This window comes from Leucoraja erinacea, chromosome 7 (genome assembly GCF_028641065.1).
Source record: "Leucoraja erinacea ecotype New England chromosome 7, Leri_hhj_1, whole genome shotgun sequence".
Taxonomy (NCBI): Eukaryota; Metazoa; Chordata; class Chondrichthyes; order Rajiformes; family Rajidae; genus Leucoraja; species Leucoraja erinaceus.
This window is the reverse complement of record NC_073383.1, coordinates 18,002,736-18,015,201: the sequence shown is the minus strand read 5'-3', so window position 1 is coordinate 18,015,201 and position 12,466 is coordinate 18,002,736. Positions and strand designations below refer to the sequence as shown.

The 12,466-nt window shown below is 42.4% G+C and overlaps 1 protein-coding gene and 1 non-coding gene across 6 annotated transcripts in view; both read right to left on the bottom strand.

The window, feature by feature from the left end:
- pde1a (phosphodiesterase 1A, calmodulin-dependent) overlaps window positions 1-12,466 on the bottom strand; it is a 386,755-nt gene that overhangs the window by 184,008 nt on the left and 190,281 nt on the right. The window lies entirely within an intron of this gene.
- LOC129699185 (U6 spliceosomal RNA) lies at window positions 6,796-6,899 on the bottom strand. The gene has a single exon (XR_008723797.1). It is a non-coding gene; the product is annotated as a U6 spliceosomal RNA (small nuclear RNA).

Here is a 12,466-nt window from a genome sequence, read left to right as displayed (position 1 = left end):
GAAAATGAGCAAGGTTGAATAGTGAGATGAAACAGCTGCTCGGTTGCCCACTCTTTATGAGTTGCCCACATTTATGCAGAGGATTGAAGGCAGAGTAATCTGTGAGACACTGCTTGTCAGAAGCAATTGCCTGAGCAATATATTGTGAAACTCTACAAATCACATCCAATTGTTATGAGTAGAGTGAAGGATAGTGCATCCACCACTGGGACATTGTCAATTCCATCTCATTCTGTACTTTCAAATGCTCATTTGGTACATGGCCTGAAATGAACGTCATCTCAAGTTACACAAATTTCTCATCACAGATTGAGCGTGGAATTCATTGGCGTTAAATGTCAGCCCCACAATTCACCCTCCCACCAAAGAACGTCAACCTAATCAGTGCTTTGTGATGTGCATTACGCTCACCGGCCGTAGTGCTAAATATCTGCCATCATGTTAACAGCACTCCAAAGTGTTCAAGTTCTGAACCACAGTTTGCATCATGCTGAGTTAAGATCCCTTGTGGAAAATAATTGTCGTGCAGAGGTCAAAGCCTTCCAAGTGAGGTCCATTCATGCGAAGCAGCAAAAGTATTGCAGCGGACCATTTATGTAATTGAATACAGGATTAATTTATTGATCGGATATTAATCGTGCAGTTAGACTTGCAATGCAGGATGTGCAGAAATATCATGCATTATCAGGCTCTCCCTGGTGAATGTTGGTGTAGTGTACAGGAGGGTGGAGAGGGTTACTTGCTTTACATTGGGGGCAATGACTTTGCAAGCTGTCCCTCTAAGTGAATCGCTCCTTGCCTCTCCCATCATCATCTCCCTCCTCTGTGCAGCTGAAATATGATGTGGGGGGGGGGGGGGGGGGGGCATTCCCTGGAAGCATTCACCTGCTCCTAGTGGTCCCTCTAATCTCAATGGCCCTTAGATCTTGAATCTGTTTGCCACCCTTTCCTATGCTAAGCTGCTGCCTTCTATTTGCAAGGTTGTGCAATGCAAAGCCTTTATGCCTAAGGTAGACACAAAATGCTGAAGTAACAGCAGGACAGGCAGCATCTCTGTAGAGAAAGAATGAGTGATGTTTCGGGTCGAGACCCTTCTTCAGACTTTAGTCTTTACAGCTGCTGGGAGTTTCTGATTGGGCTCTATCAAGAAGTCCCCACATAGCAGAATGCAGGCTTTACATCAGCGAGACCAAGTGTAGACTAGGCTGATTGGAGTGTAGACTGTGGACTAGTTTCACCTAGCATTTACACTCTGCCCATCAAGGCCAGCTGGATCTACTGGTTGTGAATCATTTTAACTCCTCTTCCCATTCCCATACTGACTTTTCCATCCTGAGTCTCTGTCATTGCTAGCGTGAGACCACACACAAACTGGAGGAACAGCACCTCATATTCCACGGGTGGCTTACAACCCAACTGTATGAATATTGAATTCTACAATTTCAGGTAACTAACCTACTAACAAACCACCCCCCACTTGCCCAATCCCTTTGCTCCTGTCTCTCTTCGCATTGCCCCACCTGGATTTACGCCCATTTCTCCCTCTCCCCTCCCCCAGTCCCCTTCCATTTTAATCCAACCATCTACCTATCAACCCCCTCATTCCACCTGCATGGTGCCTATCATTTGCCCCCACATTTCAGCTTTCTCCTACCCCCCCCCCCCCCCCCCCCCCCCCCCACCTCCACCACAATCAGTCTGAAGAAGTCCTGACCCGAAACCTCGCCTTGCTTGCACAGTGTGACTCCGACATTCACTCGTTGATTTCAGGATTGTAACAAAATGGTCTCTTAAACAGTAGTACTGCACTGAGCAGTCACACCGTGCGTTTTTTGAAAGAGCCTCCATGAACATTGCATTTTGTTTTTGGCATTTTTATGGAGGTTGTTAATACCATTCTAATGCTGGACAGGCATTGCTGACAAATTTAGTTTTAAGTTAGTTTTACAGATTCAGGGAACAGAGCCTTCACTCACCAATGATCCCCTGCACACACACTAGTTCCATGTTATCCCATTTCCCATCCTACTAGAGGCAATTTACAGCAGCTAATTAAACTACAAACCTGCACGTTTTGGGAATGTGGGAGGAAACTCTGAACTGACATTTTTGTTAGTTTAGTTTAGAGACACAGCATGGAAACAGGCCCTTCGACCGCCCACCGACTCTGCACCGACCAGCGATTACAGCACACTAACACTATCCTATACACACTAGGGACAATTTACACTTATACCAAGCCAATTAACCGTCTTTGGAGTTTGGGAAGAAACCGAAGTTCTCAGAGAAAACCCACACAGGTCACGGGGAGAACTTACAAACTCTGTACAGACAGCACCCGTAGTCAGGATCAAACCCGGGTCTCTGGCGCTGTAAGGCAGTAACTCTATTGCTGTGCCATCGGGCCACCCTTTTGGTCATACAAACTATTGACTTTGCTTCTATTTTGGTTCTGCCTACAAATTTTCACATCACATTTTTATACATCGAGTCCAAAATCAAACTCGGGTCTCTGGCAGTCTAAGCCTTGTAAGGCAGCAACACTACCAGATGACGGTTGATATAAACGTATGCAAAGTGCTGGAGTAACTCAGCGGGTCAGGTAGCATCTGTGGAGAACATGGACATGTGATGTCTCGGGTAAGAAAACCTTCCCTAAGCTAATTCATTCTGGGGTAGGGTCCCAACCCGAGACGTCACCTATCCATGTTCACCAGAGATGCTGCCTGACCCGCTGAATAACTCCAGCACTTTGTGTCCTTTTACTTTATAATGAACATATTTTGTGGTTTGAGGAAACCAATAATCATTCGCATTATAGAAAAGTAAAATAACCATTAGTTACTTTAGTTTGGCATTTTAGTTTCCATTATTCCTAGTTGGCTTCTTAGTGTTGAAAGAATGAAATAATAAATCCTTCTAGTGCATAATCACCAAAACAAATATGAAATCATTAGTTTACTTCATAGAAACATAGAAACATAGAAATTAGGTGCAGGAGTGGGCCATTCGGCCCTTCGAGCCTGCACCGCCATTCAATATGATCATGGCTGATCATCCAACTCAGTATCCCGTACCTGCCTTCTCTCCATACCCTCTGATCCCCTTAGCCACAAGGGCCACATCTAACTCCCTCTTAAATATAGCCAATGAACTGGCCTCGACTACCCTCTGTGGCAGAGAGTTCCAGAGATTCACCACTCTCTGTGTGAAAAAAGTTCTTCTCATCTTGGTTTTAAAGGATTTCCCCCTTATCCTTAAGCTGTGACCCCTTGTCCTGGACTTCCCCAATATCGGGAGCAATCTTCCTGCATCTAGCCTGTCCAACCCCTTAAGAATTGTGTAAGTTTCTATAAGATCCCCTCTCAATCTCCTAAATTCTAGAGAGTATAAACCAAGTCTATCCAGTCTTTCTTCATAAGACAGTTCTGACATCCCAGGAATCAGTCTGGTGAACCTTCTCTGCACTCCCTCTATGGCAATAATGTCCTTCCTCAGATTTGGAGACCAAAACTGTACGCAATACTCCAGGTGTGGTCTCACCAAGACCCTGTACAATTGCAGTAGAACCTCCCTGCTCCTATACTCAAATCCTTTTGCTATGAAAGCTAACATACCATTCGCTTTCTTCACTGCCTGCTGCACCTGCATGCCTACTTTCAATGACTGGTGTACCATGACACCCAGGTCTTGCTGCATCTCCCCTTTTCCTAGTCGGCCACCATTGTGATAATAGTCTGCTTTCCTGTTTTTGCCACCATAAAATATTCATAAAATAGTCAAGTTCTAAAACTGCTGAGCATGACTTATATCTCTCTAAATCCAAGCATACTGACATAAGATATGTGATGACCACAATACTGACATTTCCTTTGTCCTTCACAGCACTCCCACCTGCACACCCTCATTCCCTTTACCTCTGCAGACAGCACAGGTGAGGAACTGGTACAGAGCATAGAAGTCTCGATCAGAGAGGCCACAGTCTCAATTATGTAGTTCATCCAAAACATGGATGACTTTTTTGCTGGACATTAAGAGAATCAATTAAAATGATGGATGATGTTTCGGGTTGAGACCCCTCTTCAGACTGAAAGTCACGGGAAAGGGAATGATGTGACATTCAGTCTGAAGAAGGGTCTCGACCCAAAACATCACCCATTCCTCCTCTCCAGAGATGCAGCCTGTCCCGCTGAGTAACTCTAGCTTTTTGTGTCTATCTTCGGTTTAAACCAGCATCTGCAGTTCCTCCCTACACAATTAAAATGATGCTTGTTGCTGAGGTAGAAAATGTATTGTATTCCTGATGGGCCGCAGAGCATGTTCAAAGGGCCCAATGGCCTACTCCTTCCTCTAACATCCTACCTTGTCATTATAAAATCGTTTCACAGTGATAGAGAAAGTAAAGCAGATGAAAGGGATAAGGACACGAGGAGCAGAAAGCAAACCTCCACAAAGGGTTAACTTTCTAACGTTTAACCTTCTTGCTCAGAGTGGATATTGGAGATTCCAGTGTTCATTGGCCAGAGTTCCCTGTTGAATTAAATACATGATTGCACAATTGTAAGCAATAGGTGGCAAGTCTTCCTGCTGGGAGAAAAAGGTTAATGGTGAAGTCATGCATGGCTGACTGCAGAGCATAAACATATCGAATAGTAAAATAGCTGTCATTTATATGATAAATGTGATTTAGAGATATCATCCAAAAAACTTCCTACATTTCCAAAGTCCCCAAAAACGATGTAGTTGGGAAATTCCAGAACAGTTTACAACAATCTTTACCCTGGTAACCTTTGAGATGAGAAGAAGTGAGGGTGGTGAATCTTTGGAATTTTCTTTCCCGGAGTGCTGTGCAGTTAGTCCGAGATCACTCAAACAGAGGCTGATACTCAAAGAGAGCGGCTGTATTTCCTAAGGTCTCTATGGAGAGCTAACGTCTCACAGCCGCTGCTGCTGTCCTTCTATTGATGCGCCGTGGAAAGTATCCTCACCTATGGAATCCTGGTGTGGTTTGCCAGCTGTACTGTGGCTGAGAGGAGGGCGCTGCAGGGAATTATAAAAACTGCGCAGCGCATTACAAACGCTAATCTGCCCTCCTTGGATGACATATACAAGGCCCGATGCTTGCGCAGGGCCATAAATATCAAGAAGGACACATCCCACCCTGCCAACCACCTTTTTACTCTGCTACCCTCCGGGAGGCGATTCAGGTCTCTGCGGGCTCGCACTGGTAGACTAAAAAATAGTTTCTGCCATTGTGCGATAAAAGAGCTTAACTCCAATAGTGAACACTGGGAAGCAAGAAGTAACTTCGAGGAATACCGCTAAATTCTTTTAAACTCTCTTAAAAATGTATTTATATTCTACTATTAACTGTACATCTGTGCATTGGTGTCGTGTTGTATTTCTTTTAACGGAGGAGAAGCAAATGGAATTTCGTTGCTCAGTTTTGTGCAATGACAATAAACATATTCTATTCTATTCTATTCTGATAGACTAGATACTAAAGGAATCAAAGAATGTGTGCAAAATGCAGGAAAATGACAAGGAAGTAGGAGGTCAACCATGATCTTGATGAATGGTGGAGCAAGCTGGAATCTTCTTCTCCTGCTTGTACTTCCTATGTTCTTAGAAAGACAAAAAATAGTTCTCTTGTGCGTTATCAAGAAATCAAGAAATACTGTTGTGAATATGTTCAATAAATATCCAGAGTTGCTAGTAGAAGTTTTGCATAATCTTGTAGGACAACAAAGAGAGCGGTCAAGGCAACCTCACATGGTCTACATGGGATTCTCATCCCACAACATGAGGACACATGAGGACACATGAGGACACCATTCCAGTGCAGATAGACACAAAAAGCTGGAGTAACTCAGCAGGATAGGCAGGATCTCTGGAGAGAAGGAATGGGTGATGTTTCGGATCGAGACCCTTCTTCAGACTAGTTAGGGAAAAGGGAAATGAGAGATATAGACAATGATGTAGAGAGAAGCTGGTGTGACTTGGGTGAGGGAGTGATAGAGAGAGAGGAAATGCCGGAGTTACTTGAAGTTCGAGAAATCAACATTCATAGCACTGGGCTGTAAGCGGCCCAAGCGAAATATGAGACGCTGTTCCTCCAAGTGCAGTGCAGATCCTGATCTTTCACCACAACCTTCGCTGAAAGCCTGGAGAAAGCAATAAAAATTAATTTTCCCTACTTCTCACTAGTTGTTCGAGATGTGGCTTCCTTCTCTGTGATACGTTTAGAAACACACTGACTGAGCCAAACATCTGCAGAGGTTGAGATCATCGGACTGGTCATTATTGAAAAATGCACTAAGCTACATATTCTTCAATACAAAATGTTTCTCACTGGAATAAACTTGCATGATTATTGCAGAAAACAAACAAGTTAATGGGGTAAAGGTTTAAATTGCAACATTAGAAGATAGTGGCATTTGATTGATTAAAATATATTGTGTAGAAACAGGATCTTCAGCCTACCGAGTCAATGCCAATCACCGATCAGCCGTTATCCCACCCTCTCATCCAATCCCTACACATTTGGGACAATCTGCAGAGGCAAATGATCCTACAAATCCACAGGTCTTTGGGATGTGGGAGGAAACCGGAGCACCAGGAGGAAGCCCATGTGATCGCATGGAGAGTGTGGAAACTCCACACAGACAGCACCTGAGGTCAGGATCGCACATGGGTCTCTGGTGCTGTGAGGCAGCAGCTCTACCAGCTGCACCACTGTCTTTTCATAAATGATGAGGAAACTAATGGACCTCAGATCAAAGACAAATTGATTGAATGATTGAAAAATGCTTTACGAATTTGCATGTCTTCCTTGCACAGGGGCATGCTAATCTTCTTTCTAGCGCTCCAATGTCAGTGTGTATGTTCTGCCGGAGCAAGATCAAAGTCTCTCTTTAGACACAAGCTCATAGCAATACAACATCACTAAAGAACACCTATGGCATTTAACAACATGGGAAGGCTGGAATTGTGTATATGTTGACAACATCAATTTGTTTGATTGATTAAATAATGCACAAGATACCTGGGAAAGAATGAACTCAACAAATGTCAGCAGGATCACAATTTTAATTGAAAATTGCTAATCCTTGCTGTTTAATGAAGATTGCCAAGATTGCTTTATTAATCAAAACATCTCCCTTGTGTGATTCACCAACCAAATCCACCCAGCCTCCCCACTCATTGAATCGGATACAATCTCTTCCAGGTTGCTCACCACTCTGGCATGTGTCAGAGGGCTAGGAGGGCGGTCATTATCCACATCACTAATTCAGTTTATTGTATTGTCACGTGTACCAAGATACAGTGAAAATCTTTTTTGTTGCGTGCTAGCCAGTCAGTGGAACGACATGATTGTAATCAAGCTGTGCACAGTGTAGAGATACAGGAGAAAGAGAATAAGGTTTAGTGAAAGATAAAGTCCCATAAGGTCTGATTAAAGACAGTCAGAAGGTTTCCACTGACTGCACTCTAGATGGTGACACAGTGGTTCAGTTGCCTGTTAACAGCTGGAAAGAAACTGTCTCTGAATCTTGAGATGTGCGTTTTCTGTACCTCTTGCCTGCTGGGAGTGTGGAGAAGAGGGAGCGAGCGGGATAAGACTAGTCTTTGATTGTTGTGGTGGCCTTGCCGAGGCAGCTTGAAGTGTTGACAGAGTCAATGGAAGGAAGATTGGTTTGCGTGATGGGCTAGGCTGCAAGATATCTCTTGCGCTGTATCTCTGAGACACTGGGGGCAATGCAGCCACTAAAAATAAGAGCAACTGCAAGATTAGGATGGGGTTGTAGACAAGGCGTTGCATACAATGCAATAATACTCCCAGAGCTCCATAAAATTGTTATTTCTCATCAGTTTAATGTCTACGTTATAAAATATTTCAAGAATAATTGATACTTGAGAGATATTTCTGCATGTTGATAGTGCCGCATAATTTCAGTTCATCAAAACACAGAGACCAATTTTGTTTGGCTAATTTGTCTGCAAAGTTAGAATCAATCAAAATGGAAATGAATGTCATGAATATTTGTTGATGATATCAGCGTTTCACTCTGCACTAAGGAACCTAATTATGAAATACAGAAATATGGCAGGCCAGTTAACCACTAGTTTTTTAATGTAATCAAGCTGGGCACATAAAGCTTGCAATGATAATGAAGATGTGGTTAAAGGCGTGACTTTGTGCTGATGTCATTCTGTTGTATATCAGAACCACATGAAGAAAGAAATATAACAGTAGAGATAATCAGTGGAGAAAACTACTAGTAAAACGACCAGTCTGAAGAAGGGTCTCGACCCAAAACGTCACCTCTTCCTTTTCTCCAGAGATGCTGCCTGTCCCACTGAGTTACTCCAGCTTTTTGTGCCTATCTTCGGTTTAAACCAGCATCTGCAGTTCCTTCCCACACTAGTAGAAGGTACTTACGTGAAATATTTCTCAACCAGCTGGAAAATACAAATGTAATTTTACAGAATGCAAAATTCTATTTAGACACATTGAGGCCCCTGGATACAGACCCTGCAATCCAATATGCCGACTTGACCCAGTCTCATTTGTCTGCTTTTGGCCCACATTTCTCTAAACATTTTGTAACCATGAATCTGTCAGGTGCTATCCTAGCCCTTGAACCCTGTGTTTGCACAGTAATGTAATGCTAACATCAGGTCACTGGGGCACCTTTAAACACATTGAATAGCAGCAGGCTTAGCCCAAATCCGTTGGCCATTTAACATGCAGGCTTTAAGGAAGTACTCTAACCTTATCTCCCAACCAAACATAGATACATTAACATATGTTAAATTAATGGACTAATAGCCAGTCGATTTGGCTATTGATCTACAGGCATCAATTTGAATCCCATCAAAGCAACTGGGGAACTTAAATTCAAGTAATCAGATAAATCCGATATAAAATCTAGGCAAAACACAATGTTCTGGATGAACTCAACTGGTTAGACAGCATCTGGGAAGAGAATGGACAGGTAACGTTTTCTTCACTGAATAAGCACCTCCCACTCCCTCCCACCAGAGACAGTTTCTTGTGCCTCCATAAAAGCGTGACATAAATATTGATCAAAGTAAAACCACTGGATTGTTGAGAAGATCCAGAAAAGGCAATCTGCCATCCATGTCCAATATGTGGCGCAGTGGTAGAGTTGCTGCCTTACAGCGCAAGAGACATGGGTTCAATGCTGACTACAGCTGCTGTCAGTCTGGAATTTGTACTTTCTCCCCGTGACCGCGGTTCCCGGTTTTCCCCTTGTGCTCCGGTTTCTTCCGGCACTCCAAAGACGTACAGGTGTGCAGTTTAATTGGCTTTGGTAAAGATTATAAATTGCTCCTCATTGTTGGATAGTGCTAGTGTAAGGGGATCATTGGTTGGCATGGACTCGGTGGGCGGAAGGCCCTGTTTCCGCGCTGTAACTCTAAACAATACTAAACTAAATTGTGAATCCAGATATAATAGTGTGCCTTACTCTGGAATGGTACAGCAAAGATCAGTGTTCAGGATGGAGTTCGACATGCCCATTGCATCCTCAAACAAAAGGAATTGGAGAGCAAGCACATGGACACCAAGCATTGAGGAAGATCAGACCCCAACTCAAATTGGGGAGAATACCCTGGATAATGGATCTCAAATGTCGAGCAAAATCTCTCAAGATATCATGGGGTTATCAGTGCCAATGGTGCAGAGGTGCAATGATGCAGATGTGCAAAGCATGCACCTCTCAATGCTTTGATGCATATGGGTATAAGGGGTTAAAAATTATTCTGAACTATACTTCTACCAAATTATGTTTTCAGGGATATTGGAAACTAAAAGCCAATTCATGAGTTTTATGACATAATAATATTTGGCCCCAAGGGTATTTAATATGATTTATATCTTCTTGAATTTGTAACAGTTTTCTTTCTTCAGGCTATTTCATTATCAGGATATATCTCGTTTTCTTTACGTTTTGAAAGGAAGTGCAATTTTCCAACTAAAGTAACTCAAGACATAGCTTATCCTGCCAACTCGGCCCTTTCAGGTTTTTTAGGTTTATGTGTCATCAAATATCTTCAGAGAAAATTAAACAACAATTCAACACAGCTGCTTCCAAAATACACCAGATACAGACATATATTATCTCACTTGGAATTTCAGTCATTCAAATATTCATCTCTTCACCTAAATATCATAACCAAGTCATTAAAAATCACAGAAAAAGCCAGAAACATATAGACATATTTAAACAAAAGACTTCAAGGGCAAGGCACAAAGCAAATGAAGAATGATCTCGACCCGAAACATCGCCCATTCCTTCTCTTCAGAGATGCTGCCTGTCCTGCTGAGTTACACCAGCATTTTGTGTCTATCTTCAGTTTAAACCAGCCTGCAGTTCCTCCCTACACAAATAATTACCCATTTGCTTCTTGAACGAGCCATAACATTTTTTCTAGACAAGTGAGAAAACTATCTGCCATACACTGAACTAAATATTATGTTCCTTATTTAGTTTTGCTGAGAAACGGCTAGATTTTCCTGCCTCTTCCCTAGTGATAAGAATTGTTCAATTGCGAGAGAGAAAATGTTAACACATTTGAAAATGACAATATCTGGCAGTCTATGAAATTATCTCTTAGAACGTGGAAGCTCATTATCTTATTTGGGTGTTGCAAATGCAACCATGACCCAGCTTCCAAGAAACCAAGTAAAACAAGTTAATTAGCATTGTTAGGAAATAGGAGATAGTGGATGAAATTTGGCAGGAAAAGTGAAGGCATACGGTCAGCCAATTTTTCAGTTTGTGATGAACGATTTTAAAAAATGGCTTGGGGAAGTAGTTCATCAGCATATATGCATTTTCTACCTGACCATTAATAAAATCTACTGTTTTTTGCAGTTGTAACTGGAGATTTTCACACTAGTTAACTACTGTACTCAAGTAGGATTTTGACGGATAACTAAAATAGAACACCAGATTTGGCATTTTATTTTTTACCTAAAATGAAACGCTGAAATTAAATTACCAATGGAAAAACAATGAATGGATTTCAGAATAAAAGCACCTTCCATTTAACTTTGGATGAAACCACAGTTAAATATCCGATTATACTCTGATCCCCCAGTATTGTTGAGATCCCCCAGTAATCCCTTAAATTGAGTACAGGCAGTAAAGAGACAGGAAAAAAGAAGGAATCTATTCTCAAGAAAGTGGTACCAGGGCACATAGGAAATAATAATGGAATTGGGGACAGCAACTATAGGCTAATCAAAGGAGAAAAGTGTTTGACAACGGATGAACTCTTTGGAGTTGTGACCAGTAGAATTGATAAGCCCAAACCAGTTGACATGTTATTTTGGATGTTACTGAACAAAATTTGAGCACTTCGGTTTAGGAGTAATATAGATTGACAATTAGTTAATGGATAGAAAAGAGAGAATAGGGAAAACAGTTATTTGGGTGCAGAGGTCAGTGTCAGGGGTCCCAGCTACTCACAATCTATGTCAATAACTTTGATGAGTGGATCTTGCGTCGATACATCCAAGTTTCCTAATGCTTCTGTCCCACTTAGAAAACCTGAACGGAAACCTCTGAAGAATTTGTGCCCCACCCAAGGTTTCTATGCTGTTCCCGGATGTTTTTGTCAGTTTCCCTACCTGCTTCCACTACCTGCAACCTCCGGCAACCTCCGGGAACCACACGGAAACCTTGGGTGGGGCGCAAAGTCTCCAGAGGTTTCCATTCAGGTTTCCTAAGTGGGACAGGGGCATTATGATGCAATGCTAAGTGTCATCGTGCGCTCTGTTGGGAGAATGCAGACATACTGCTGAGCCGTACTGACAGACTAGGAAATGGACAAGGATACACCAGATGGAATATAATGTGGAAAAATCAGTGATCAACAACTTTGGTAGGAAACAAGGAGCTTCCCCCAGGACACAAAGATGGCCAGACGAGGAGAGAGACGTTGGTGCGCAGGAACTGCTCCAGTAGCCTGAGAGTGATGACCAACCCGACTTTGGACTTTGTTAATGGTGACAAAACTTGGCGGCGCCTGCATGTGTAATATTCAAAAAGAGTTTCACTGTACAGTTGTATGTGTGACAAATGCGATTGAACCATTTAATAGTAATACAGAATATTGTTTTGAAGTGGAGAGAGATTGAATTCAGATGGATCCGCTGACCTTTGTCACAAATCTTTAGAAGTTAACATGTAGATGAACCTTTATTGCAAAATGATGTGCATACAAAACATGTCTTGTTCCAATTATCTAGGCACTGCAAAGACCACAACTGGATAATTGTGCCCACGTGTGGTCTCCTTGTGAGAACGGAATGCCTGCTTGTGATGAGGAGTGCAGCTAAGGTTCGACAGATTCCTAGAATGGAGAGTTAGTCTACGAGAAATGATTAATCAGGAGCATCCCACACTCTCGAGAATTTTGGTGATATCATTGC